The sequence below is a fragment of the Neomonachus schauinslandi genome, chromosome 2 (genome assembly GCF_002201575.2).
Source record: "Neomonachus schauinslandi chromosome 2, ASM220157v2, whole genome shotgun sequence".
NCBI classification, from domain to species: Eukaryota; Metazoa; Chordata; class Mammalia; order Carnivora; family Phocidae; genus Neomonachus; species Neomonachus schauinslandi.
In genome coordinates, this window is record NC_058404.1 from 79123078 (window position 1) to 79150772 (window position 27695).

Consider the following 27695-nt stretch of genomic DNA (forward strand, 5'->3'; position numbering starts at 1 on the left):
CTTGATCCTCCGCCTTCCTTCTTCCTCCCTCCCTTTCCTTCTCTTCCTTTCCCCAGTAGCCTCTCCCTTCTCTTCCCCCACGCGCCGTTGCCCCTCCTCTTCCTTCCGAGCCTTACTCGGTCTAGAATTTCGTCCCGCGGCTCTCCTCCACCCCCGGGGTGCGTGCCCCTCCCCTTTCTTCGGCTCCCCTTCTTGGGGTGACTCAGAGTCGGCTCCGCGAGGCCGGGACCTCGACCAGGACCGGGAAGGGGCGTCTTAATAGCAGTCTCTAATCCCCTCAGCCGGGAGACAGCGCTCAGATGTCTGACTTGGCGAGGGGAAACGATTGACTCGTTGATCTCATTTATCCTGGGAGCGACCCTGAGCTGTGAAAGTTCTCGCACGCAGGGCACGCTTTTCCTTATTCCCGCTCCTCATCTCAAGTAAAATGCGTGTTAAATCTCCGCTTTAATTGAAAGTTTTACCCGAACAGGGAGAGCTTGGGGGCTGACAGCTCCTATTACACTCTTCTGCGTATCCACACTGAACGATTTGGAGGGAGGGAGACGGTGGATAAACCACTGAAGAGTTGTCTCCGTCGTATTCAGATTAACTTTGCTTGGGTAGGTGGAAATGATCTTTATTGTTCTAAAAATAACTATTGGAAAACAAATGCCAGGTTTCACGAGGTGGGGGTGACGAACAAGTGAGAATTTATGTCAGCACACATGGAAAAGTATCCCGCGTATTCTGAAACAGAACTCAAATGTGTTTACAAAAAAACTAAGACATTTTAAGTAATTGAGATTTATACTTAAATCAGTCGTTCATTACAGTAACTTTTTATAATGGCAACTAACAATTTATTAAGCAATTATGTGCCAGGCACACACCAGGAACTCTACATACATTTTTTACAAGCTCTCAACATATGTTTACCTATATAGGTTTATTAAAGATGTTAATATCCCCCAAGAAACTTCAAACTGATTAAAACGTTGAGACTCAGCTCTGGGTAATTAAGAATCTGTTTGGACAGCATGTTGTTGGAGTGTAACCCTCAGGAACAAGTTAAATAAGCCTCCTACTCAATGAGCTCTTTTGTTACAAAATAGGACCACGTGCGGCAGACCCACAGAAAAACAAACATTATTGCTTTAATGTCCATCCTCCAGAGAGTTCAAAATGTTTTACAAATAACTTTTAGGCATTGAAAGCGTCAGTTCCTACTAAAATCAGCAGGGGGCTGGATTCTACAGAGAAGAGAAGAAGCAAATAAAGGGGGAAAGACACAAGAATAGAAGGGATGTAAACAAACACTGAGGACCTGGCAAAACAGAAAAACTGACTCAGTCCTCTGGACAAAACCCTAAACTTATCCTCATAAAGAGGGGCTGCTGACACTCCTCAATGTGTTAAACATAAAATTAACATGTGAGCCAGCAACTCCACTCCCTGGGTATATACCCGAGAGAAATGAAATCCTATGTCTGCACAAATACTCGCTCACAGTAGCGTTGTTCATAAGAGCCAAAAAAATGGAATCAACCCTAATGTCCAACAACTGATGAATGGAGGGATAAAGAAAATATGTGTATCCATACAGCAGAATATTAATCTAATTGAATATTAATAGAAAAAAAATAAGTGCTGATGCATGCTACAACACAATGAACCTTGAAAACATGCTAAGTGAAAGAAGCCAGTCACAAAAGACCACATATATTATCCAATTCATGTGAAATGTCCAGAATAGGGAAATCAGTAGAGACAGAAAGTAGATTAGCTGTTGTCAGAGGCTGGATGGTGACGTGGGTGTAGAGTAAGGGTTTCCTTTGGGGATGATGAAAATAATTTAAACTTAGATTTTGGTAATGACTGCACAGCTCTAACTATACTGAAAATCATTAAATTGTACACTTTAAATGGGTGAATTTTTTTAGTATGTGAAGTACCTTAATTACAAAGTTAAGAAAAGGGGCAAGGGGCTGCTCCAGAAGTGCCTCTTTCCTTACGGCTTTCTACTCCCAGCCACAAAAACTCTGGTTCATTCACTGTGGCCAGTTCTTCCTTAGATATTTAGATATTTGGAACAAAATGAGTTGTTTAAAACAATTTTATAACATCACGAAAACATTGTTACTCTGTCTTTGCACACACACAGCCCAAAACAGTGTTAAAGAGCAGGTGAATATGAATCTTAATTCAATACTAAATAAGTCTACTGTGATCACCAAGAGTGAAAGGCCTAAGTAGTTTAGTTTTATTCAATTACATCTTGTCTGGTGCCTAGTAGAGATGATCAGTAACTGTGGAATGAATGAGAAGTATGGCCAAGTGAAGAGAAACATTATGGTACAATGGATAGATAGAAATTTAGGAGCTCCTAGTCACCTTCACTACTTAGTAGTCATACCAGCTTGGCAAAGGTAAATTTTCTCTAAATCTCAGGCTTGCCATCCATGGCACGGAGATGATGATTTTGCAACTGCAAGTTGGTTGAGGAGATTTAATAAAATTGTTTTTGTAAAGCACCTGCTAAAGTTATAATACTGATGATCAGGAGGAGGAGGAGGAAGTTGGGAGGGTAGGCTGAAAAGAGGGAGGAGGAGGAAGAGGAGATGAAGATTACATTCCATCAATATGGGGGAAGGGGGGGCAGGGGAATCTATTCTCCTAAAATCACATAAGACAGAATTCAAGGAAAGTCATCACAAAAAGCAGATACTATGGGGTTCCTAGGTGTCATTTTTGTTCATTCATTCATTCATTCTTTCCACAAATATTTGTTAAGTTTCTGTATGTATTATGTACCATACTAGGTGCTGGTGATACAGCGGTATACAAAACAGACAGTGTCTGTCCTCATGGTGCTTTTGTTCTCTGGAGGGAAAATGACACAGTAACTACCCCTCCCCCCCCCAAAAAAAAAACCCCACACACATAAATATATATCTAATTTAAAATGAAAGTGCCATACAGTTAGAGTAAAGAGTGTGTGAGACATTATAATTGAGGACCTGAAAAAAATCGAGAGTCGGGTCAGGAAGATTTAATGAGAAGTGTCATTTAATCAGTGACCAGAAGAATCAGTAGGAATTAACCATTAAATAGAGGGCTTTGAGAGCAAAGTAGTCCAGGCAGGGAACCAGCCTGTGCAAGCCTCTGGAATGGGAAAGAATCTGATACATTCAAGAGACAAAAAGAGGTCAGGTGCGTGAAGCATAGTCAGTGAGAGAAACTGGCTCAAGACAACACAGGGTGGTGGAGGGGAGGCAGGGGGCAAATTTCACAGAACTTCATAGGCCATATTTAGGATTTTGGATTGTATTGTAGTGCTATTGGGAGCCTTTGAAGAGGTTTCAGCATGATGGTGATGTGATCTGGTTTGTGTTTTCTCTCTAGCTGCTGTGTGGAGAATGGGAGTCCAGAGGGATGACTTTTGGAGTGGTGTGGGCAAGAAATGTTATAGCTTTACCCTCTAAGTAACAATGGAGACAGAAATAGATCCAAATATATTGTAGAGGGAGATTCTGGGAGTTGACAATGGCCTGGATATTAGAAATGAGGAGGGTGTCAAAGATGGCTGCCAGGCTCTTGTCATGATAAGTAAGGTGGGTGGATATGAACTTCACTGAACATTCACTAAAAGGAAAACAGGGGATAAGAAGTCCATGTGGTAGTGGTAATTAATGATGACTGGGATGGGCAAGATCAGTTCCGTTTCAGACTCATTAAGCTTTTAGATGCCTGGAGACATTCAAGTATGTATGTCAGGTAAGCATTCTTATGCTTTGCTAAATGCTTGGATTAGTTAAGGAGTTGAAACAATGCAAATTGGTCAGGTTCCAGTGTAGATAAAACAGAGGTTAATACAGATGAAACCTTCCCTTTATGTAGGTTCTGCTACATACAATGTTGTCTTTCCCTGATGAGTAACAAAGTTGCCACATATGAAGTCAAACAGGCTTCTACTTAATCTTTGAATATGTTTCAGGCTGAGTCAGTTAGAATTAGGCTCAGACATATTGTAACAGAAAAATCTAAAATAACAGTAGTTTATACCATAAGGAGTTTATTTCTCTCTCATGTAAAAGAAGTCCAGAAGTAGTCTAACATGATTCCACAGTCCCCAGAGAAGCATTGGGTTCCATCCTCAGTTTCACCTCAAAATACAAGGTGGCTCCTAGAGCTCCCTCTGTGAAGGAGGAAGGGAAAGGTTAAAAGTGCATCCCCCACCCCCACCCCCCGCCAGCTGAGTCAGCACTTTGTTCCGCCTTCCTGCAGGTCTTAGACAGTTTTGCTATTTATTTCATTAGCCAGAACTTAGTCACATGGCCACACATCACTGCAAGGGAAAATGGAAAATGTGGTCTTTTACCCAAGTACACTGCCACCTAAATCAAACTTGAATTTTTTTACAAAGAGAAAAGGACAATAGATTTTGAGCAGGAACCTAGCAATCTCTGCTGCAGAGATTATGACACCTTTATGAGTGAGGCACATAAATTATAGCTATGGCAAAACATAAATGATATAAAGAGAAGAAATGCAAGATAAATCTTTGAATGTCTTCCAAACTGTATCAGGCTGCTTTATCTCACAAGTATTAAGGGGGGAAATGCCAAAATAATATAAACAAGAAATTATTGGACCATATCACTAAAATCCTCCTTGGAGAGGTAAGACAGGCTTTTCTGTAGATTTATCTGCTCAGCTCTGCACCAGCTGACTACTGACTTTAGCTTCTTGGAAGCTTCCTTTCTAAGAATCGAATGGCTTCATCGTTTGCAGATTTACGTATAAGCAGTGGCACTTCCTGCACTAGAAAGATGCTCCCCAATCACAACTACTTCAATCAGGGCATCAAACCAGTTGAGGAGACTGCCATGCCCTATCTCAATTAAACCTGGAGGCTTCTCCCTCAAGTGATCACTGAGGCAGGGGTAGGAGTAATGCCAAATAGCTTAGGCCACCCAGGGGCAACCCTTTGAGCTGGGGGAGACCAATGCAGGTAGGCATCATGCAATCCATTGAGGGCAGAAATAAAACAAAAAGGCAGGGAAGGGCAAATTCCCTCTCTCTTTTTGAGTTGGGATGTCCATCTTCTCCTACCCCAAACATTGGTGCTCCTGGTTCTCCTGCCTTCAGACATGGACTGGGACTTACACCACTGGCTGTCCTGGTTCTTCAGCTTGCAAATGCAAGACTGTGGGACTTCTTGGTATTGTATATATACATCCTTTGAGCTGAAGGTGGGTTAATCCACCAAGATATGATAATGCTATACAATAAGTTGGTGAACTAGGAATCTATAAAATATAATGATGAAAGTTGTACAACAATGTGAATATACTTAATTCCACTAACTTATACACTTAAAATGGCTAAAAATGGTAGATTTTATGTTATGTGTAATTTACCACAATAAAAATAATATATATATTTATAACCACAATAAAAATGTCTAATTTTATATATCCCAGTGGTTGGTTCTGTTTCTGCGGAGAATACCAATATACTCTGTATCTGCCAGGAATGCAGTGGGTACATGTGTGTGCCTCTAAGGGTAACAGAGTACCCACCATATGCCAGGGAAGACCCTAGAACGAGGAAGACAACAGCAAACAAAACAAGCACTTCTGTGAAGGGAACAAGTCATGCCCTCATGGCTTAATAGACTCCAGTCAGAGAGAAAGAACATATAAAATAATTACAAATATAAATATTAAATGAAATCACTGATAAGTGCTAGGAAAGAGCTGTACATGATGCTATATATAACAGGAATTTGGCCTTTTCTGAGATGTTAGTGAGGAATTAACAATCAAGCTGAGATCTGAAGGATGAGGAGTTAATGGGTATGGGTGAAGTGGATATGACCTAGAGAGGGGAGAAACATGCCCAGCAAAACCTTGGTCAGAGAGCTAGTACAAGAAACTGAAAAAGGCTATGTGGCGGGAGCACCGTGGGCTGAGATACAGCCCCTGGAAAGGGAGTGAGTGCCTATCCATCTGCATCTGCACCAGGCTTAGCTCTTTTCCTCCAGATCACTGAGAATGGGTTTCAGAACCCCCTGGGGTTTCCTGATTGCTTTTAGGGAATGCTCACCTTTTCCAGCACCTTGAGACATAACTTGGAAGAATTTAGACCCCAAGAAAGTACTAGAACTATTCCACTTAAGATAGTCAACAAATATTGGGGCATCTGGGTGGCTCAGTCAGTTAAAACGCCTGACTTCTGCTTAAGTCATGATCTCAGGGTCCTGGGATCCAACCCTGTGTTGGGCTCCCTGCTCAGTAGGGAGTCTGCTTCTCCCTCTGCCTCTGCCCTCCCCGACTGGTGCTCCTGCGCTCTCTTTCTCGCTCTCTCCCTCTCATAAATAAATAAAATCTTTTTTTAAAAAAAGATAGCAAATATTAAGTACCTGGAATGAGCAAGGCACTGTGCAAGTGCTGCAAGAAATACCAAGGTGAGACAATTGTTAATCTCAAGGCATCTACAATCTGGTGTACTCTAGCCATGGGGAATAAGCAACACAGGGATAATTATAAAACAAAGCACACTGCTGCTTCTGAAGAAATCTAGGACTCTTCTCACATTTGGAGTTAGAAGAACCTGGCTCAAGAAAATGTGGGTCAAGGCACTCAACAAGTACCTTCCTTGGGTGGAGTGCCCTGTCAGTGAAATCACTGCTTTTCCTGCCCCCCTGGTTTGGAGATACTTGGCATGGAGAAGAGGGAGCTGGGTATATGCTATTATATATGCTGATACATATATATCAGCAGGCACTCGCCACTGCCCACAGATCCCTCCGGCAAATGCTGCCCTCTTTTCTATAACATGTGAATCAATCGACCAAAACAGAGACCTTGCACTTCATTTCACCCAGATAGCAATGGATAGTTAAAAAAAAAAACATTAGTAGAAGGAAAGAGGAGAGCTCTAACGAGTATGCTTTTCCCAGGACCACAAATGCCCCTGATATGACCCAGAGAGAGGTTTCACAGGGTGACCTTCAACCGGGCAATTATCCAGTCACTGGAAAGCCAATCTACAATGACTAGAGGCATACTTTCAGAGTCCATCAGCACTTCAGTAAAATAGAAAATGAAAAAAAGTTTAAATACTCCTGTGTTATCTTTTGACCCAATAATTCCAGGCCTGATTATTTGTCCTAAGAAAAAAAATTCTTTTAGGGGCGCCTGGGTGGCTCAGTTGGTTACGCGACTGCCTTCGGCTCAGGTCATGATCCTGGAGTCCCTGGATCGAGTCCCGCATCGGGCTCCCTGCTCAGCAAGGAGCCTGCTTCTCCCTCTAACCCTACCCCCTCTCATGTACTCTCTCTCATTCTCGCTCTCTCAAATAAATAAATAAATCTTTAAAAAAAAAAAAGAAAAAAAATTCTTTTAAATGTATGTGCTTAGGGCTATTTGTTCCAGGAAAGAAAACAAAAGGAAGCAATCTAACAATTGGAAAATAGTAAAATAAATCAGCACATATCAACTCAACAGATTCATGAGTACATGAGCTTTGATGCCTTTTTTGCTCTTACTGGTGGATACCGGCATTTTGGGATGCTGAGCCTTCATTCCCACTTCCCAAGAGCATCCTGATTTTCACCTGGGTAATTATTTTCCCACATAGCATGGAGTTTTGGTAAAATTCATGTGCCTGCCTCACACTAGGGAATCCAAAGAGATCCCTGGAGATTCCTTCTGCTAATCCTTCCTCTCAGACCTGCCATTGCCAGAGGCGGGGCACACGCCCTAAGCTCAGCCAACCAGTCTCTTTTTCCCAGGACTTTGATTCTGAAGCATAGTAAAGCACTGACAGAAGAAACAAAGTTCATCTGTTTCAGCCAAGAGTGTCAAAAGAGACCTGCTGCCTGGCAGTCTATCCAGCTTCCTGTTCTAAGGCTGGCATGCCAAGCTGTTGTCCTTTCACAATTTTCCCCTGGATATGTCATTTTGAAATAAAGTTTTACTATAAATAATTGCATTGAAGAGATTGTTGTTTGTTTGTTTGTTTGTTTAATTTTTTATGTAGGCTCCACACCCAGCACAGAGCCCAATGCAGGGCTTGAACTCACAACCCTGAGATCAAGACCTGTGCCAAAATCAAGAGTAACACGCTTAAGTGATTAAGACACTCACGCACCCCAATATTGAAGAGATTTTTAAAATTAAGCCAAGATGGGTTCCTGGACCTTCACCCCATATTTGATCTCCTGTCATGGTCTCATTTAGTAGTGCATGAGACTCAAGTGCAGTGAGCAGAGTTCTTACTTTGACAAGTAGGAAATCTGAAAGGTGACCAAGGATAACCTCTCTCTTTTTTTGACCTTTCCAGAAGCAATGTAACCAACACACTTTCAAGAAGGACACTTACCAGTCTAATGAAGCTCCCTGGGATATGATCCAGTAGGGACAGTTACAGTTACAGTTATAGTTACTCCTTCTAGCAGTTTACACTGCTACTCTTGCTGGCCCTTTGATATATCAGCCAATTTTAGAACGGCCCATGCAGTAACCTACAAGATGAATGAAGTTGCCAGGTCATCAGGTCAACATGATTCATAAAAGCTTTCAGGTTAAGTATAATATACAAAAGAAAGTGAGGGCTTACAAGAGCTACCACAGAGCATATAGAGAGAAGTCTGAGCTCCATGGCTGTAGTTACATAACTAAATACTTACTGTTTGGTAACTTTTTTTTAATACACACACACTCACACACACCAAAAAAAAACTTTTGCAGGAATGAGCTAAGAGAGAGTGTATGTCTAATGAAAAATTAAGTACTGATTTCCCATTTCTCAAAAAAGTTGCTAATGAACATGTCAAGTGTTTGTCAATATTTATCATCCTCCATGGGGCATGAACAGTGACACATGAAAACCAGAGGGTCCAATGCCACTAAAACATTCAGCATCTACTTCAAAAGTTAGAATTTATTAAGAAGACTGGGCCCAAAGACGGCAATTTAACATGTTAGCCACAACAGAGTGTTTACATATTACTCTCTGCGACATGTGACTTTTCACTTAGATCAAATTGCTACTCTTCTAAATTAATTGTTTTCACTTATTCCAAGATTTCTTGTGGCATTACATAGAGTGAAACATTGTGTGGCCTTCACGAATAGGAAAAAAATGCAAATAGTTAAACAAAGCCAACTTTGTATCAGTAAGGATACAAAGGAAGATGCAGAACTTCTAGTGCTCCCCTCTCTCTTAGGTAACACGGGAGGAATGTACTTGTCACCCTCCACCATGTTATTAGTTGTAACCAAGTTCTTAGAAGTGGCACGTGGCATTTCCAGGCTGAAGCATCTGATTTTGCCTCAAGGCTCTACAGCACTTTCTTGCCCTGCCTCAGTAACCACACAAACTATGAAGCGATTATACGACTGGGTCTCCATTAGCCTGAACCTCTGAAAGGCTGAGAAACAAGTGTATGTGCTGACTGGCATAGAATATGTAAGTTGAGTGAGAAGTAAACTCTTGTTGTGTAAGCCACAAGATTTTGGAGTTGTGACCATGGTACAGCTTGTCCTATTTCTTTTTTTTTTTTTTAAAGATTTTATTTATTTATTCATGAGAGACAGAGAGAGAGAGAGAGGCAGAGGGAGAAGCAGGCTCCCAAGGAGCAGGGAGCCTGATGCGGGACTCGATCCCAGGACCCTGAGATCATGACCTGAGCCGAAGGCAGACGCTTAACCATCTGAGCCACAAAGGCGCCCTGTCCTATTTCTAACAGAGAAGAATTCTAAGATAGTAGGAAGGGGGAAGAGTATTGCTGACAGGATTGAAAAATATACAGCAAAACAATGGCAATATTTTTAAATATTTTTTTAAAGATTTCATTTATTTGTCAGAGAAAGAGACAGAGAGACTGAGCAAGCAGGGTGAGCGGAAGGCAGAGGAAGAAGTAGGCTTCCTGCTGCACAAGGAGCCCAAAGTGGGACTCGATCCCAAGACCCAGGGATCATGACCTGAGCCGAAGGCAGATGCTTAACTGGCTGAGCCATCCAGGCATCCCTTTAATATTTATTTTTAAATTTTTGTTTAATGGGTACAGAGTTTCTGTCTGGGATGATGAAAAATTTCTGGAAGTAGTAATGATGGTTGTGCATTATGAATATACTTAATGCTACTGAACTGTATACTTAAAAGTAGTCAAGATGGTAAATTATATGTTGTGTATATTTTACCACAATAAAAAAATCACCAATATAAAGTTTTTCTACCAAAATCTTCCAGTAATTATAAGGGTTGGAAAAACAGTCATTCATGTATTGTTTTTGAAAATATAAATAGGTACTTCTGGAGGACATTTTTGGCCTTTGAAATATAATGCCATTTAAAAAAAGAAGAAATATGATGCCATTGATTCATCTATCCCCCTTCTGGGAATTTGACCTAAAATTTAAAAAATAGTAATTTATAAAGTTTTTTGTTAAATGATCTTAACCATAGCATGGTTTTTAAAAGCCAAAAATGTGAAATAGTCTAAACTTGACCATGGTGGATTGGTTAAGCAATTTAAGGTATAGTCATACAATTGAGAACTACATAGCTATCTAAAATTATAGTAGAGAAGTATATTTAATGAGAAATATTAAAGAAATGCTCCAATATAATGTTAAATGAAAAAGATACAAAGACTAGGTCTTAAGTTGAGTAATAAGTTCTTAGATGTAACATTAGTTTGAGAGCATTGGTTCTTAATGAATCTATGCTGTTTCTAAAATTATTTTCTAAGATTGTTAACTGTGGTTACATGATTACAACTACAAGTTCTCTATCTCAGGATACAATTTATCTGGGTATAAAAACAAACTCATTAAAATAACTCCATTAACTAAATTGTTTCTTAACTTCCTTGCATTTATGTTCCCTCCTACCATTACTCTTACCCTTTTCATTTGAAAGTAGTTATTGAGAGAAGAATGGAGAAAAAGAGACTTTGGTTAGTTCTGCTTTCTCTGTTATCTTTTAAACATTACATCATCTTTTCCCAGTGTCTTTATGTTTTTGTTCTTGCTATGAACATGACCTTAAAAGGGCCCTCCCTACCAACCGCCTCCTCCTTTTTTTTAAATATTTTTCACATCTCTGAATTAATTCTGGATTCTGGTTTTCCCGGTATTGTTATTCAAGGGTCATGCTGTTCTCTAGTATTTAGATAAATGTACACATCTTTCCATCATTTCATATTTTGGGCTCAGTAAAGGAATACCTCTGAAGTCACCTTGGTGTTTTAGGATATCTCTTTTACTCTTCCCTATTGGGAATATTTAAGACAATAATCTTCAACCTGAGTTATAAGAACCCTCAAAAGTATGTGAATACCTTTTAAGAAACACTGTTGGCAGGGAACATTTTATTTCCAGATCCTTCACTTCTATTTGTCCTTTTTCCTGAAACTGAACTATCTGAAAGAGCATTTTGCAAGTTCTCCTACCCACCTCCCCTTTCACAGTGACACTTCTCTCAAGGAAGAGAAGGTAGAAAAGCATACTGCAAGTTCATTCATCTGCAACCTTGTCCCAAGATGTAAAAAGCTCCAGGGTACCAAGGGGACAATTTGAAATATTTTTTCTGGAAGCCTTCTGTAACGATTAACCCATCGTAATGAATTTGTCTTTCCCTGTCTTATGCACATTTCTGCTAAAGGTCAGGTATAGCCTTAGAAATCATCCCATTGGGATATTCTGAATATGGTATAGAGTGAGATGGTAGGAGTGATGACAATTTCCCTTTATTAACTTGCCTCTCCTATCCTTAAATATGATTAAAGAATACATGATTCTTGAAGAAGAGACTCATGAAAGCAAATAAACACAAGATCTTTAAGAAACATTGAACCCTAAAAATGGCTCTCCTTATCTCCTTTTTGAAAATTACCTTTTTTCTTTTTTCAGTCTCTCCTCAATATTCTTTTTTTTAAGATTTATTTATTTATTTGAGAGAGAGAGGGAGAGAAAGCATGTGCACTCATGTGCAAGTGTGAGCAGTGGCAGAAGGAGAGAATCTTCAAGCAGACTTTCCGCTGAGTGCAGAGCCAGACGTGGAGGTCGATCTCACAACCCTGAGATCATAATCTGAGATCATGACCTGAGCCAAAACCAAGAGCGGGACACTCAACTGACTGAGCCACCCAGGCACCCCCTCAATATTCTTTTCTAGAATGTGTTGTCAGCTGAAAAGAAAAGCACCTTTGAACAGATTAGTCATGCTGATTCATTAAAGTATAACTGGAATGCCTAACTACTAAGATTTTTGAGACATGATGGATCAAGCCTATGCAGAAAAAGTTTATGTGATATATTTCAAAACAAGTCTACATTATTCAAAAAGGGAGTTAAGACTTATTCCATCAGTTCATATCATGAAATATTGATAACTAAATGAATCTTTCTGTGCCTCAGATTCCTCCTCTGTAAAATGGGGTTATCATACCCCTTCATTGAGTTGCTTTGGAGACTAAATGAGTCAACCTATAATCTATGCAAAGCACATAGAAGAGTGCCTGGTGCCAAGGAAGTGCTCTTCAGGTAAGAACACCCACCTCCCCAGTCTTGACTCTTCTTCTCTTTGTCTGTACTCACTCTCTTGGTGATCTCACCCAGTCCCCTGGCTTCAAATATTATGTATATGCCAAGGATTCCCACATTTATACTTCCAATACCTGTTCACTCCCAAACTGCAGACTCATATATTTAATAGCTTACTGGACATCTCTACTTGGGTACCTAATAAATATCTCACTCTCACTCTCTCCTAGCCAAACTCTGTTCCTCCCTCTCCTGCAACCTGCTCCACCTACAGCATTTTTTCCCCTGCTACTTGAGGTCAATGCCATCCTTCCAAATGCTCAGGTCTCCAAAACTTGAAGTAAATCTTCACTTTCTTTCTCTCCTACTCCATATCCAATCTGTCTTCCTGAAAAAAATCTATCCAGAATCTGACCACCATTCACTACCTCCACTCCTGCTACTACTCTGCAAGCTGCAAGCTACTCTGATCCATCTCCTGGATTACTACTACTATGGACTCCTAACTAGGTTTCTTGTATGTATACATACATTCAAGCACATAAATATTTATTTTTTTAGAAGACTGTAGGGGCGCCTGGGTGGCTCAGTCGTTAAGCGTCTGCCTTCGGCTCAGGTCATGAACCCAGGGTCCTGGGATCGAGCCCCGCATCGGGCTCTCTGCTCAGCAGAAAGCCTGCTTAATATTATTACCTGCTCTCCCACTCCCCCTGCTTGAGTTCCCTCTCTCGCTGTGTCTCTCTCTGTCAAATAAATAAATAAAATCTTTAAAAAAAAAGACTGTAAAAATATACATCAAACTGTTAGCAGTGGCTATCTTAGGGTAGTGATCATTTAAAATATTTGCCTTTTGATCCAATAGTATTACTTTTGGGAATTTATCTATAGGAAACAACAATTAGAATGTGCCAAAGGTTTAAGTTCAAGGATTCTAGTTACAATATTTACCATAGGTAAGAATCAGAAATAGCCTAAGTGTCGGGGCGCCTGGGTGGCTCAGTCGTTAAGCGTCTGCCTTCGGCTCAGGTCATGATCCCAGAGTCCTAGGATCGAGCCCCACATCGGGCTCTCTGCTCCACGGGAAGCCTGCTTCTCCCTCTCCCACTCCCCCTGCTTGTGTGCCCTCTCTCGCTGTCTCTCTCTCTGTCAAATAAATAAAATCTAAAAAAAAAAAAAAAAAGAAATAGCCTAAGTGTCTAACAATAAGAAAGTAGTTTAATAAATTATGTTATAGCTAGATGATGGATTATCTTATATGATTGAAAATATTTTTTCAAAAAAATTAATAACATGCCATTAGTGAAAAAAATAGGAAATAGCAAGTATACTATGAGATTAACTTTGCAAAGGGAAAGACTATATGAAGAGAGGAAAAGGCAGGAAGGATATATACTAAAATACTAACAGCAGTCACCACATAAGGAAACACACATACGTAGCCATGACCTTGAGCTGAACAGTTGTGAAAAAGCCACTGCTTCTCCATTAGCAAATCTGCTTGGAATTCACAAACTCAGAACAAATGTGCAAATTCTAATCAACACTTCCTGCAGTGTTCTGCGGTGTCTGCTTAGGCAACCGTCTCTTTTATAGGCTGCAAATGCACTCATAGAACATATCACATGAATAAAAAGATATTTTAACTCTGAATTTGTTGTAACAGAAATGATTCTTATACAGCATACTTAGCAAACAGAAGAAAAAAAAAAAATCCCCTAATGCTTTTAGGAATTTAGGCCTTTTAAGTCTTTGCCAGATTAGGAATGGGTTAACCTATTTTTTGCAATGACTGATAATAGTTTCCCAAGAGCCTCTTATCAGTTTTTAACCTGTTAGAAAAAACAGTTACAAGAGCAAGAAATAAGTTGCTTCGGCATGCTCAGTGACTAATAACCAGTTTTTAACTCATAGTTTCTCTTGGTTTTTAAAGGTTGAGTTTAAAGTTAGTTCTCAGAATTTTGTTTCATGTGTTTCTTGTTACTTACAGAATGAAGTGATCAAAGGAAGAAAAGAAATTCTAAATTCACAACTGTCTCTCCTATTCCGGCCCCAGTCACTATCTTTACCAGAGAGAACATTAATATGATTAAGACGGCTAAGAAGCCTTCTCTTGATTCTTTACTTAACTAAAGCATAAATACCATTAGAACTACCAACATATTTTCACTGAAAAGTAAAACAAATCAACAAATAAAAAGCAGAATGCAAAGCTCCAAAGCAACAGAATGAAGCACAAAGGCTATCCAAATGACCTGAAAACCAAGCCTGAAGACTTTTTTCATGAATCGAGTAATCAAATTCAACCACAAAAGGTCTCAGGTTTGTAATAAAATAGACTAACTTCAGCACATTTCTTTTTTTTATCACTTAGACATAAGGCTGCCCTTAAAAAAACCACATATTTAATAATGAGAACATGAAATTTTACAGGACTTTGTTGCAAAACTAGAAGTGTATTAGAATACTGCCACTTTGCTCTTTTGGAACATAAAACACAAGTTACCAATGATAGGCCGCAGGAAAGACGGGAAGATCTGTTATGTGCTTATGAGAGCTTAAGACTTTCTTTTTTTTTTTTTTTTCCTCAGACTATTTTGATATTCTTTGAGAGCAAGCTGAAATTCTCTTGTTTTCTGGAGAGAGAGAGAGAGAGAGAGAAAGGCAAAATTTACTAAGGTAAAACATGAGCTTCTTACCAGTATCAAAACAAGGAAATCAACTCTAGGTTGACTTGGAATGAGTGTGTACAATAAGATAAGAAAGCCCATTTTGGTCATCTCCACAGGCAGGCTGAGTCTGTACACTGAGAATGTCTACCAAATTTAAAATGTGAATGTTAATGACATCCTAATTTAAAAACCTCTACAAGGTGTGAACCCTTGTTGTTTTCTTAGTGACAGTTAATATTATTTTTCTTATTTTTAAATTCTTTTTTTTAACTGAAGTATAGTTGACACACAATGTTACATAAGTTGCAGGTGTACAATATATTGATTCCACACCCCTATATGCTACGCTTACCATGAGTGCAGCTACCATCTGGCACCATACAAGGATATTACAATATCACTGAGACTATATCCCCTATCCTGTACTTTTCATCCCCATGACTTAGTCATTCCATAACTGGAAACCTATACCTCCAAATCCCCCTCACCCATTTTGCCTATCCTCCTACTCTTCTCCAATTTGGCAACACTCAGTTTGTCTCTGTATTTATGTGTCTGTTTCTGCTTTGCTTGTTCATTTGTTTTATTTTTTAGATTCCACATATAATGAAATCACATGGTATTTGTCTTTATCTGACTTATTTTACTTAGCATCATACCCTCTAGATCCATCCATGTTGTTGTGAATGGCAAGATTTCACACTTTTTTTTAGATTTACTTATTTATTTTTGAGAGAGAGAGAGAGCATGTGCACGCATGAGGGGGAGGGGCAGAGAAACTCAAGCAGACTCTACACTGAGCGCAGAGTCCAACATAGGGCTTGATCTCTTGACCCTGAGATCATGACCTGAGCTGAAACCAAGAGTCAGATGCTCAACCAACTGCACCACTCAAGCACCCCAAGATTTCAGTCTTTTTTATGACTGAGTAATATTCCGTTGTGTGTATATACTGCCTCTTCTTTATCCATTCAACTACTGATGGACACTTGGGTTGCTTCTGTATCTTGGCTATTGTAAATAATGCTGCAATAAACATAGGGATGTATATGTCTTCTCAAATTAGTGTTTGTTTCTTCGGGTAAGTACCCAGTAGTGGAATTACTGGATCATATGGTATTTCTGTTTTTAATATTTGAGCAACCTCCATACTGTTTTCTACAGTGGTTTCACCAATTTACATTCCCACCAACAGTGCACGAGAGTTCCCTTTTCTCCACATCCTCATCAACAGTTATTTTTTCTCTTTTTGATACTAACCATTGTGACAGGTGTAAGGTGATATCTCACTGGGGATTTTTACTGTCTTTACCTAATGATTACTGATGTTGAGCATCTTTTCATGTACCTAGTAGCCATCTATATATCTTCTTTGGAAAAAATCTATTCAGGTCCTCAGCCCATTTTTTTTAAGATTCTATTTATTTATTTGAGACAGAGAGAGAGCACATGAGCAGGGGGAAGGGGCAGAAGGAGAGGGGGGAAGCAGACTCCCTGCTGAGCAGGGAGCCCAACACGAGGCTCGATCCTAAGACCCTGAGATCATGACCTGAGCCAAAGGCAGACACTTAACTGACTGAGCCACCCAGCTGCCCCACTCTGCGCATTTTTTAATTAGATTGATTTTGGGGTTTTTTTGTTTTGTTTTGTTTTGGTGAAGAGCTATAGAAACTCTTTATATATTTTGGATATTAACCCCTTATTGGCGATATCATTTGTGAATATCTTCTGTCATTCAGTAGGTTGCCTTTTCATTTTGTTGATGGTTTCCTTACTCTGCAAAAGCTTTTTATTTTGGTGTAGTCCTGATAGCTTTTTGTTGTTGTTGTTGTTTTTGTTTTTGCTTTTGTTTCCCTTGCCTAAGGGGACATATCTAGAAGAATGTTGTTAAGGCTAATGTCAAAGAAATTACTATCTATGTTTTCTTCTAGGAGTTGTATGGCTTCAGATCACACATTTAGGTATTTAATCCATTCTGAGTCTATTTTGTGTATAAGAAAGTGGTCCAGGGGCACCTGGGTAGCTCAGTCGTTAAGCATCTGCCTTCAGCTCAAGTCATGATCCCAGGACTCTGGGATCGAGCCCCGCATCGGGCTCCCTGCTTGGCAGGAAGCCTGCTTCTCCCTCTTCCACTCCCCTTGCTTGTGTTCCTGCTCTCGCTGTCTCTCTGTCAAATAAATAAAATCTTCAAAAAAAAAAAAAAAGTGGCCCAGTTTCATTCTTTTGCATGTAGCTGTCCAGTTTTCTCAGCACTGTTCATTGAAGAGACTGTCTTTTCCTCCATATTGTATTCTTGCCTCCTTTGACATAAATTAATTGACCATATAAGCATGGGTTTATTTCTAGGATTTCTATTCTGTTCTGTTGATCTATGGGTCTGCTTGTGTGCCAGTACCGCACCATTTTGATTATTATAGTTCTGCAGTGTATCTCGAAATCTGGGATTGTGATACCTCCAGCTTTGTTTCTTTCTCAAGATTGCTTTGGCTATGCAGAGCAAGATTCAAAGCTTTGGTCTTTTGTGGTTCCATACAAATTTTAGGATTCTTTGTTCTAGTTCTGTAAAAAAATGCTGTTGGTATTTGATTAAGGACTGCACTGAATCTGTAGATGGCTTGTGGAATATGAACATTTTAACAATATACTTATTATAATCCACGAGCATGGCATGTCTTTCCATTTGTTTATGTCATCTTCAATTTCTTTCTTCAATATACAGTGTTATTTAATTTCCGGTGTAAAATATAGTGATTGAGCAATTCCATACATTACCCAGTGCTCATCACAAGTGGAGTCCTTAACCCCCATCACCTATTTCAGCCATCCCCCACCCACCTCCCCTCTGGTAACCATCAGTTTGTTCTCAACAGTGTAGAGTATGTTTCTTGGCTTCTGTCTCTCCCTCTCTTTTTCCCCCCTTAGCCTATTTGTTTTGTTTCTTAAATTCCACATATGAATCAAATCATATGGTATTTGTCTTTCTCTGACTGACTTATTTCACTTAGTATTATATCCTTTAGGTCCATCCATGTTGTTGCAAATGGCAAGATTTCATTTTTTGTGGCTAAATAATATTCCATTGTACATATAGTCCGTATCTTCTTTATCCACTCATCCACTGATGAACACTTGGGCTACTTCCATAAATTGGCTATTGTAAATAATGCTGCTATAAACATAGGGGTGCATGTATCCCTTTTAATGAGTGTTTTTGTATTCTTTGGGTAAATACCAAGTAGCATGATTAGTGGATCATAGGGTTGTTCTATTTTTTTAACTTTTTGAGGAACCTCCACACTGTCTTCCACAGTGGCTGTACCAGTTTGCATTCCCACCAACAGTGCAAGAGGGTTCCTTTTTCTCCACATCCTTGTCAACACTTGTTGTTTCTTGTGGTTTTCTTTTTAGCCATTCTGACAGGTGTGAGGTGATATTTCATTATATTTTTTATTTGCATTTCCCTGATGATCAGTGATGTTGAGCATCTTTGCATGTGTCTGTTGGCCATCTGGTTGTCTTCTTTGGAGAAACCTCTGTTCATTTCTTCTGCCCATTTTTAAATTGGATTATTTGTTTTTTGGGTGTTGAGTTTTGTAAGTTCTTTGTATATTCTGGATATTGACCCTTTATCAGATATGTCATATGTAAATATCTTCTCCCATTCTGTAAGTTGTCTTTAGTTTTGTTGATTGTTTCCTTCATTGTACAAAAGCTTTTTATTTTGATGTAGTCTCAATAGTTTATTCTTGCTTTTATTTCCCTTTCCTCAGAAGATATATCCAGAAAAATGTTGCGACAACCAATGTCAGAGACTTGACTGCCTGTGCCCTCTTCTAAGATTTTTATGGTTTCAGGTCACATATTTAGGTCTTTAACGCTTTTTTTTTTTTAGTAGGATCCATGCCCAGTGTGGAGCCCAACACAGGGCATGGGGCTTGAACTCACAACCCTGAGATCAAGACCTGACTTGAAACCAAGAGTCAGACATAGGTGCCCCGCTCTTTAACACATTTTGAATTTATTTTTGTGTATGGTGTAAGAAAGTGGTCCAGTTTCATTCTTTTGCATGTAATTTACCAATGTTCTCAACACCATTTGTTGAAGAGACTGTCTTTTCCGACTGGATATTCTTTCCTGCTTTGTCAAAGATTAATTGACCATATAATTATGGGTTTATTTCGGGGTTTTCTATTCTGTTCCATTGGTCTATGTGTCTTTTTTGTGTCAGTACCATACTGTTTTGATTACTACAGCTTTGTAATATAACTTGAAGTCTGGAATTGTGATGCCTCCAGCTTTGCTTTTCTTTTTCAAAATTGCTTTGGCAATTTGGGGTCTTTTGTGGTTCCATATAAATTTTAGGATTTAAAAAAAATAAATAATTAAACTCAATTAATTATACATTTGTGACTCTGGTCATCTCTGGGGTGAAAACCCCCATCCTCACCCCCAATCCCAGCTACATGCATGCCATCTGACACCATGGTCCAGCTGTCAGTGAAGGGGGGGAAGGTGGATGCAGGGCTGGCCTGAGAATTTTCACCAGTCTGCCCCCATCTTTTCAGGGTAGGGAGCTCAGACTGTGGTTGTACTTGCACTGTTTCAGGGCCTCATTGAAGCCTTCAAACAGGGACAGGTCACTCTGACTGGTGGAGCAGGTCAAGAACTGCTTGATCTCATAGGTGCAGGGCCCCATCTGCAGGGGCAGGGGAGCAGAGTGGGTGGAGACCTCCTGAGTGGCAGGCTGGATAGGCTCTGAGCTCACCCCACTGAAGGCTCTGGTCAGGGCACTACCCCCAGTGTGTCCCACAGCCCATTCCATGGCCACCCCAGTGACCATGTACCCCATCAGGGTTTTTTCCAGTTTTTTTCCTGTAATTGATTTCTAGTTCCATGTCATTGTGGTTGGAAAAGATGCTTGATATGATTTCAGTCTTTTTAAGTTGATTAAGACTTGTATTGTGGCCCAACATGTCATCTATCCTGGAGAACGTTCCATGTGCATTTGAAAAAAATGTGTATTCTGTTGTTGTTGTTGTTTTTAATGGAATGTTCTGTGTATTACTGGTAAGTCCATCTGGTCTAAGGTGTTGTTCAAAGATACCATTTCCTTATTTGATTTTCTGCCTGGATGATCTATCCATTGATGTAATGGGTTGTTAAAGTCCCCTACTATTATTGTATTAATGTCAGTTTCTCCCTTTATGTCTGTTAATATTTGTATTATGTATTTAGGTGCTCCAGTGCTGGGTACATAGATATTTACAAGTGTTATATCTTGTACTCTTGTTGAATTGATCCCCTTACCATTATGTAATGCCTTTTGGTCTCTTGTTAGTCTTTGTTTTGAGGTCTAATTTGAGTGCCAGTTAATTTTAAAACTACAGTTTGTACAAAAGAGGGTAAATAGTCCACTGATTAAAAAAGGGACAGATTCTAGCTGAAGTATCTCATCCATTCATAACCAGCAAAACAACCGATCTTCAGCCTCCTCTATATAGTTAGGGGCCACTTCAGTGATATTTCCGATCACAGAGAAGTAAAAGCACTTGTTTGCCAATAGTCATCAAAGCCAAACAAATAATAAAACCCGAACAAACTAAACAGCTGATATTTGGCATCTAGGTACCTTCTGCAAATTTAAAGGGCTTAAGCAAAGAGGGTATAAATATTCATTACTGTATTGAGGATAAATTTCCTGCATTCTTTAGGTCTTAATTATTGCACTTAGTTCCTAAGCCTCTTTTCATTTAGGAAACTTAAACTTGACTTTCTATGGAAACTTTGCAATTTACAGATTTAAACTCAGTCAGTCCAGGAGTTTGCCCTTCTCTCTCCTTTTCTGGGGATTTGGATATTGTACTAACCTCAGAGTCACCTGGCCCAGGATCTGCTGGTATAGGCAGTTACCTCTAGCTTTTGGTTGTCAGCTCCTTTCTCTCTTCCCCATGTCTGCATCCATCTCTGCTAACCTCATCCTGACCACAAGGCCCCTCCACTCAAGCCACTTATGTGCTGCTTTGGGGAGCTCAGTATCCTGGAGCGTGGATAGGCACGTCTCAGTCACTCTGCATCAGCTGTGTGGTGAGCAGGGGCCCTCTCAAAGAGGCCCGCTGGAAGCAAGTTGAAGATCCTCTTTGCTTTAAAGTCCTTTCTGTCTTCCTCCAGGACATTTCCTGTCCTCTCAGCTGACTCAGAAGAATGAATGGGGGGTACAATCCTTTCTTAGGCACCTACCAGCATTTAAATTACAGTAACATGCCCTCAGATTCTCTTCTCCTTCCAGCAGGTTGAACGTTTATTTTCTTCTGGTAGACAACTTCACACCTGGTAACTCTTTGGCTTATGGTGTAAACAATCTGCCCTGAGTTCTCCAACCTCTAACTGATTTAAAAAAAAAAAAAAAAAATCCCATGCTTCCTCTTGAGAAACCTTCAGTTACAATAAAAAACCTACTGTTTTAGCTTTGGTTTTAAAATTCCATTCAGATTTTCTCTGGAGAAAGTTTTGTAGAAATTGACTGTATAATGTCAGAGAAAAATAAGTCACTCACTCAAAAACTAAACACCACCACCACTACCAACAACAAAAACCCCCATTCAGAAACTTAGTTGTCTTGGTTGTTCTTAGCTATGTTTACCCTCATCCTGGAGCCATGAATGCTATTGATTCAGTGGCTGAAGGGGGAGGACTAGTGGTGGGGGAGGAGAACCAAAAAGCCTGTGAAAAAGAGAAACATCTCCAAAGTGTGTCCCACCAAATCCATCAGGAAGTGTGTTTCTTAGTAAATATGTGGTACATGGTAATCAGGGTAATTGGGGGTGATACAAGCCCTCTAGTGGGCACTTGAAAATGCTCAGGACATTTTCAGTTGTCACAGTGACTTGGAATTCACTGGCATTTGGTGGGTGGAGGGCAGGGATGGTGAACAGTCTGCAAAATGCAGGACAGTCCACATAAAATGCCAATAGCTCCCTGCTGGCAAATACCAAAGACATTCTTCTCTGTTGGGGCTTTTTCAGTCCCTGGCCCAATCCATATTACTATCCAGTACAGCTCCAAGGCCCCTCTTTTAGGGATCAGGCCCCCCTTGCTTACTTCTCAGAGCCTGAATTTTTTCCTCTTGACAGTTCCACTGGGCTCGCCTGACTCCCCATGCAGTCTTTGCATGTCTCCAGCCTGAGCTGTTTGGGGGAGGAGCAGGGTACTCGACCAAGAAATATTACTTAAGTGTCCTATCCTTTAACTCCAGGTTTCTCTTCTGTCCTAAAGTAGCCATGAAGTAGTTTAAGGATTTGACTCAGACCTGCTTGGCCCCTTTTCAAAGCAGAAATACACAACATCTTTCTTGCCTCCTATTATTGTTCCTATCATTTCTATATGCAAGAAAAATGTGAAAGATCTTGTATTTTAGTCCTGTCACTCACTGTAAGACTTTGGGCTAGTCATTGAGCCACCCAGGCAGCTAAATTTCATCATTTGCAAAAATGAAGGAATTGGACTAGATGATCTCTGAAGGTATTTAAGCTCTGTGCTTCTGCGAAAAAAAATGGCATTTATTCTGATTCCGGTGCATTTCACATTTCTTCCTTCAAATACATCCTTTAGTCTTTTTGCTCATAATTTAGTAGTCAATGGGATCTTTATGAAAGGAAATTATAATAACGAAACTAGATTTTCATGCCATTTTGTGGCACATGTTGGTTAATTATTGAGCTACAGGTAGTAAAAAGAAATACATCCTAAATTATTATTCTGTTTTGTATAAAAAATTAATCTTGTTTTATTAATACATTTAGGAAATATTTGTTATGCCCCTATTGTGTGCCAGGCACTGTTCTAGGTAGAACAGTGTTGAAAATATAAGTGAACAAAAGAAACTCACTACTTTTATACTGCTCACATTCTAGATCATCAGTTCGCAAAGTGTGGTCTTCAGATCCCCCAAAAATACCTCAGAAGGTCCAAGAGGTCAAAAACATTCTCTTAATAATACAATTGCATTATTTGACTTCCCCAGTGTGTTCACATTTGCACTGATCATATGAAAACAATGGTGGGTTAAACTGCAAGTGCCTTAGCATGAATCAAGGCAATAGTACCAAATTACCTAGTTACTATAGCCTCCACCATCACACATTTGCAGGGGGGAAAAAAGCCAGTTTTATTTAAGAAGTCTTTAATGAAGCAGTAAAAATTACTAACTTTTATATTAAATTTCATCCCTTGAATACACATCCTTTTAATAGTCTGGGTGACAAACAGAAAATATACATAAAGCACTTCTGCTGCATTCAGAGGTATAATGGTTGTCTTAAGAAAAGGCAATGCTGAACTAGCCACTTTTTAAAGATTTTTTTTATTTATCTGAGAGAGAGAAAGAGAGTGGGAGCACAAGCAGTGGGAATGGCAGGCAGAGGGAGAGGGAGAAGCAGGTTCTCCACTGAGCAGAGAGTCTGGGCCTCAATCCCAGAACCCTGGGATCATGACCTGAGCCAAAGGCAAATGCTTAACTGACTGAGCCACACAGGTGCCCCTGAACTAGCCACTTTTTAAAATGAAACCCCATCTTTATTTGAAAGAACAACTTAAAGACAGACTATGGTTATTTAGAATTGAAAATGTGGCAGACATTTTTCTGAAAATGAGCCAAGTAAGCTTGCAACTTCTATGAAAATAATTTACAATATTTGTTACCAATGAAAAAATTCAACTTTCAGGCAAAGATTAGAATTTTGGGAAATTTGTATCCACCACGATTAGACTGACAAGCTTCCCAAAACATAGAGATTTTCTGATGAGATTGGTGGTATATTAACAATGTGACTTTTTTTTAATAATGTATGACAGAATGTGCCAACATTAGGAGGATCTACATAACTCAGTGAACTACTTTCCAAATGACTAAAGCATGATGTTACAAAATCATGCCTGGGTTAAAGATCCATTAAAGGGTAAGATAAACCACTAAATATATACCATATTGTAACTAGCCTTTAAGAAACTATTACTTATTGGGCACTGGGTGGCTCAGTCAGTTATGCATTTGACTCTTGATTTCAGCTCAGGTCATGATCTCAGGGTTGTGGGATTGAGCCTCACATAGGGCTCCACACTCAGCAGAGAGTCTGCTTCTTCCTCTCCCTCTGCTCCTCTCCCCCTCCTGCGCATGCGTGTGCTCTCTCTCTCAAATAAATAAAATCTTAAAAAAAAAGAAACTATTACTGTTGACTATTGTAGCAAAGAAAAATATCTTCAATTACCCAAAAATGTTATTAAAATGCTCTTCACTTTTACAACAACATATCTATGTCAGGCTGGATTTTCTTTATAAACTTCAGCTAAAACAACATGTGGCATTGATAGAATGGGAAGCAGATATGAGGATTCAGCTATCTTTTATTAAGTTAGATATTAAAGAGACTTGAAAATGTAAAACAATGCCACTCTTCTCACTACATTTTTTGTGTTTTGGAAATATAATATTTTTATAAAAATGTTATGTATGATAATATGTAATGAATGTATCACTGTTGTTTCAAATAAATAAATATTTTAAAAACATCTGCTTTAATTCCCAATAAGGTAAATAGGATAGCTATAACTCATATAAACAAAAGCCCCTGGGTGCCCTCAATAATTTGGGGGAATGTAAAGGGATCTTGAGGCCAAAAAGTTTGAGAACCAGTGCTCTAGGAAAAACTCTTAAGCTCAATGTATCTTTGTATGATCATTGACATAACATCTCTGATAAAGTCACTACTAAGAATAACTACGAATAATTAGTGAAATATTTTGTGACTTACGCAAATATTGAATGAATGCTTGATATCATAGCTCATTAAAGAAGGTGGTAAAGAGAATTTGTTAAAATGATAAACAGGAGAAAAGCTTTATGACATAGGATTTCACATGATTTCTTGGATATGACACCAAAAGCAAAGGCAAAAAAAATGAAAAAAAAAAAAAAGAAATTGGACTACATCAAAATGAAAAACTTCTGCACATCAAAAGACACTATCAACAAAAAAGGCAACTCACAGAATGGGAGGAAATATTTGCAAATTATTATTTGATAAGGAATTAATATCCAGAATATATAGAGAACTCCTAAAACTCAATAACAAAAACCCAAACAACTTGGCTCAAAAATTGGCAAAGAACTTGAACAGATATTTCTTCAAAGAAGATATACAAATGGCCAATAAGCATATCAAAAGATGCTCAACGTCACTAATCCTTACAGAAATGCAAATCAAAACTACCATGAGATATCACCTCCCACCTAGTAAGACAGTTACTATTAAAAAAAACAAAAAACAAAACAGAAAATAACACGTTGGTAAGGATTTAGAGAAATTGGGACCCATGTGCACTGTTGGTAGAAATGTAAAGTAGCACAACTACTGTGCAAAACAGCATGGTGGTTCCTCCAAAAATTAAAACTAGAATTATTATATGATCCAGTAATTCCACTTCTAGGTATATACCCAAAATAGTTGCAAGCAGTTTCTCAAGCAGATATTTGCACACCCATGTTCATAGCAGCATAATTTAAAACAGCTAAAATGTGGGAGCAACTCATGTGTTTATTGACAGAGGAATGGATAAACAAAATGTGGTACATATATACAATGAAATATTCAGTCTTAAATAGGAAGGAAATTCGGACATATGGATGAACATGGAGGATACTACATGAAGTGAAATAAGACAGTCACTCACACATGCCAGCAGCTGGGGGAGTCACTCTGCTTATTGGCTGCCAGCAGCTGGGGGAGTCACTCTGCTTATTGGCCATTTGTATATACAGTGTGTAGAGTTTCAGTTTTACAAGATGAAAAGAATTATGGGGATAGGTGGAGGTGATGGTTGTGCAACATTATTAAAGTATTTAATACCACTGAACCCTAAACTTAAAGATGGTTAAGATGGTAAATTTTATGTTATGTGTATTTTAACACAATAAAAAAATTTGGGAAAAAAGAGAGAGAATGAGATAACAGAGAACTCTCTATGTGCACACACTGAGGAAAGGCCATTTGAAAACATCGTGACAAGGTAGCCCCCTACAAGCCAGGAAGAGAGCCCTCACCAAAAATTAAGTGACAGCTGGAACCTTGATTTTGGATTGCTAGCCTCCAGAACTGAGAAAATAAACTTCTGTTATGTAACCTCCCCACCCCAAATCAATAGCTATTGAGCTCTTACTATATCAGCCCTTTTATTATCCTCATTTTACAAAATAGGAAAGTGAAACACAGAGAGATTAACAAATTTTCCCAAAGTCCATACTTATTCCTCCTTTTCTTGTTAAGTACATTGGAGAATGTTCCCAGGTTAATGAAAGTCCTTTGACAGCATTATATATTCATCTAGGAAAAAATAATTCATTGCTTCAATAATACTGAAGACTTTTATTTTTTTAATATTTTGGGGCACCTGGGTGGCTGAGATGGTTGGGCGTCTGCCTTCGGCTCAGGTCATGGTCCCAGGGTCCTGGGATCAACCCCCACATCGGGCTCCTGGCTCAGTGGGGAGACTGCTTCTCCCTCTCTGTCTGCCTCTCTCCCTGCTCATGCTCTCTTTCTGTCTGTGTCTGAAATGAATAAAGAAAATCTTAAAATAAATAAATAAATAAATAAATAAATAATAAATGTTTAAAAAAAACCACAAGAATTGAATTAAATAGAGGCTTACATTTTCTCTAATTTTTCATGTTAGTTTCTTCTCTAGAAATTGTAACCCCTGCCAGGTTATTTTTCTCCCTTATAACACTTAAAAAATTGAAATATACTTCACATAACATAAAATTCACCATTTTATTTTATTTTTTAAAGATTTACTTATTTTATTTTTTTTAAGATTTCTTTGAGAGAGAGAGAGAGTACAAGCAGGAGGGGCAAAGGGAGAGGGAGAGAATCTCAAGCAAACTCTGTGCTGAGCACAGAGCCTAACACAGGTGGTGATCTTGCCACCCTCAGATCACAGGTGGTGATCTCGCCACCCTGAGATCACAAGCTGAGCCAAAACCAAGAGTTCAATGCTTAACTGATTGCATCACTCGGGTGCCCCAAGATTTATTAGAGAGAGAGGGAGAGAGAGTGTTGGGAGGGGCAGAGGAAGATAATATTCAAGGAGACTTCTCACTGAGTATGGAGCCTGATGCGGGGCTTGATTCCACAACCCATGAGATCATGACCTGAGCCAAAACCAAGAGTGAGATGCTTAACTGACTGAGCCACCTACGTATCCCAAAATTCACCATTTTAAAGTGTATACTTCAATGGTTTTTAGTTTTTTCACTATGTTGTGTGACCATCATCACAATCTAATTTCAGAACATTTTCATCACCCCAAAAAGTAAACCCTATTCCCATTAGCAGTTACTCCACTATTTGGCCACCCCCGCCCCCCCCCCCCCCCCCCCCCCCCCCCCCCCACCAGCCCTAGGAAACTACTAATCTACTTTTTGTCTCTATTGCCT

The 27695-nt window shown here is 39.2% G+C and overlaps 1 protein-coding gene across 1 annotated transcript in view; it reads right to left on the minus strand.

Moving 5' to 3' along the window:
• Positions 1-27695, minus strand: part of ARHGAP10 (Rho GTPase activating protein 10) — a 358624-nt gene that overhangs the window by 315858 nt on the left and 15071 nt on the right. The gene's annotated exons all lie outside the window — the stretch shown is intronic.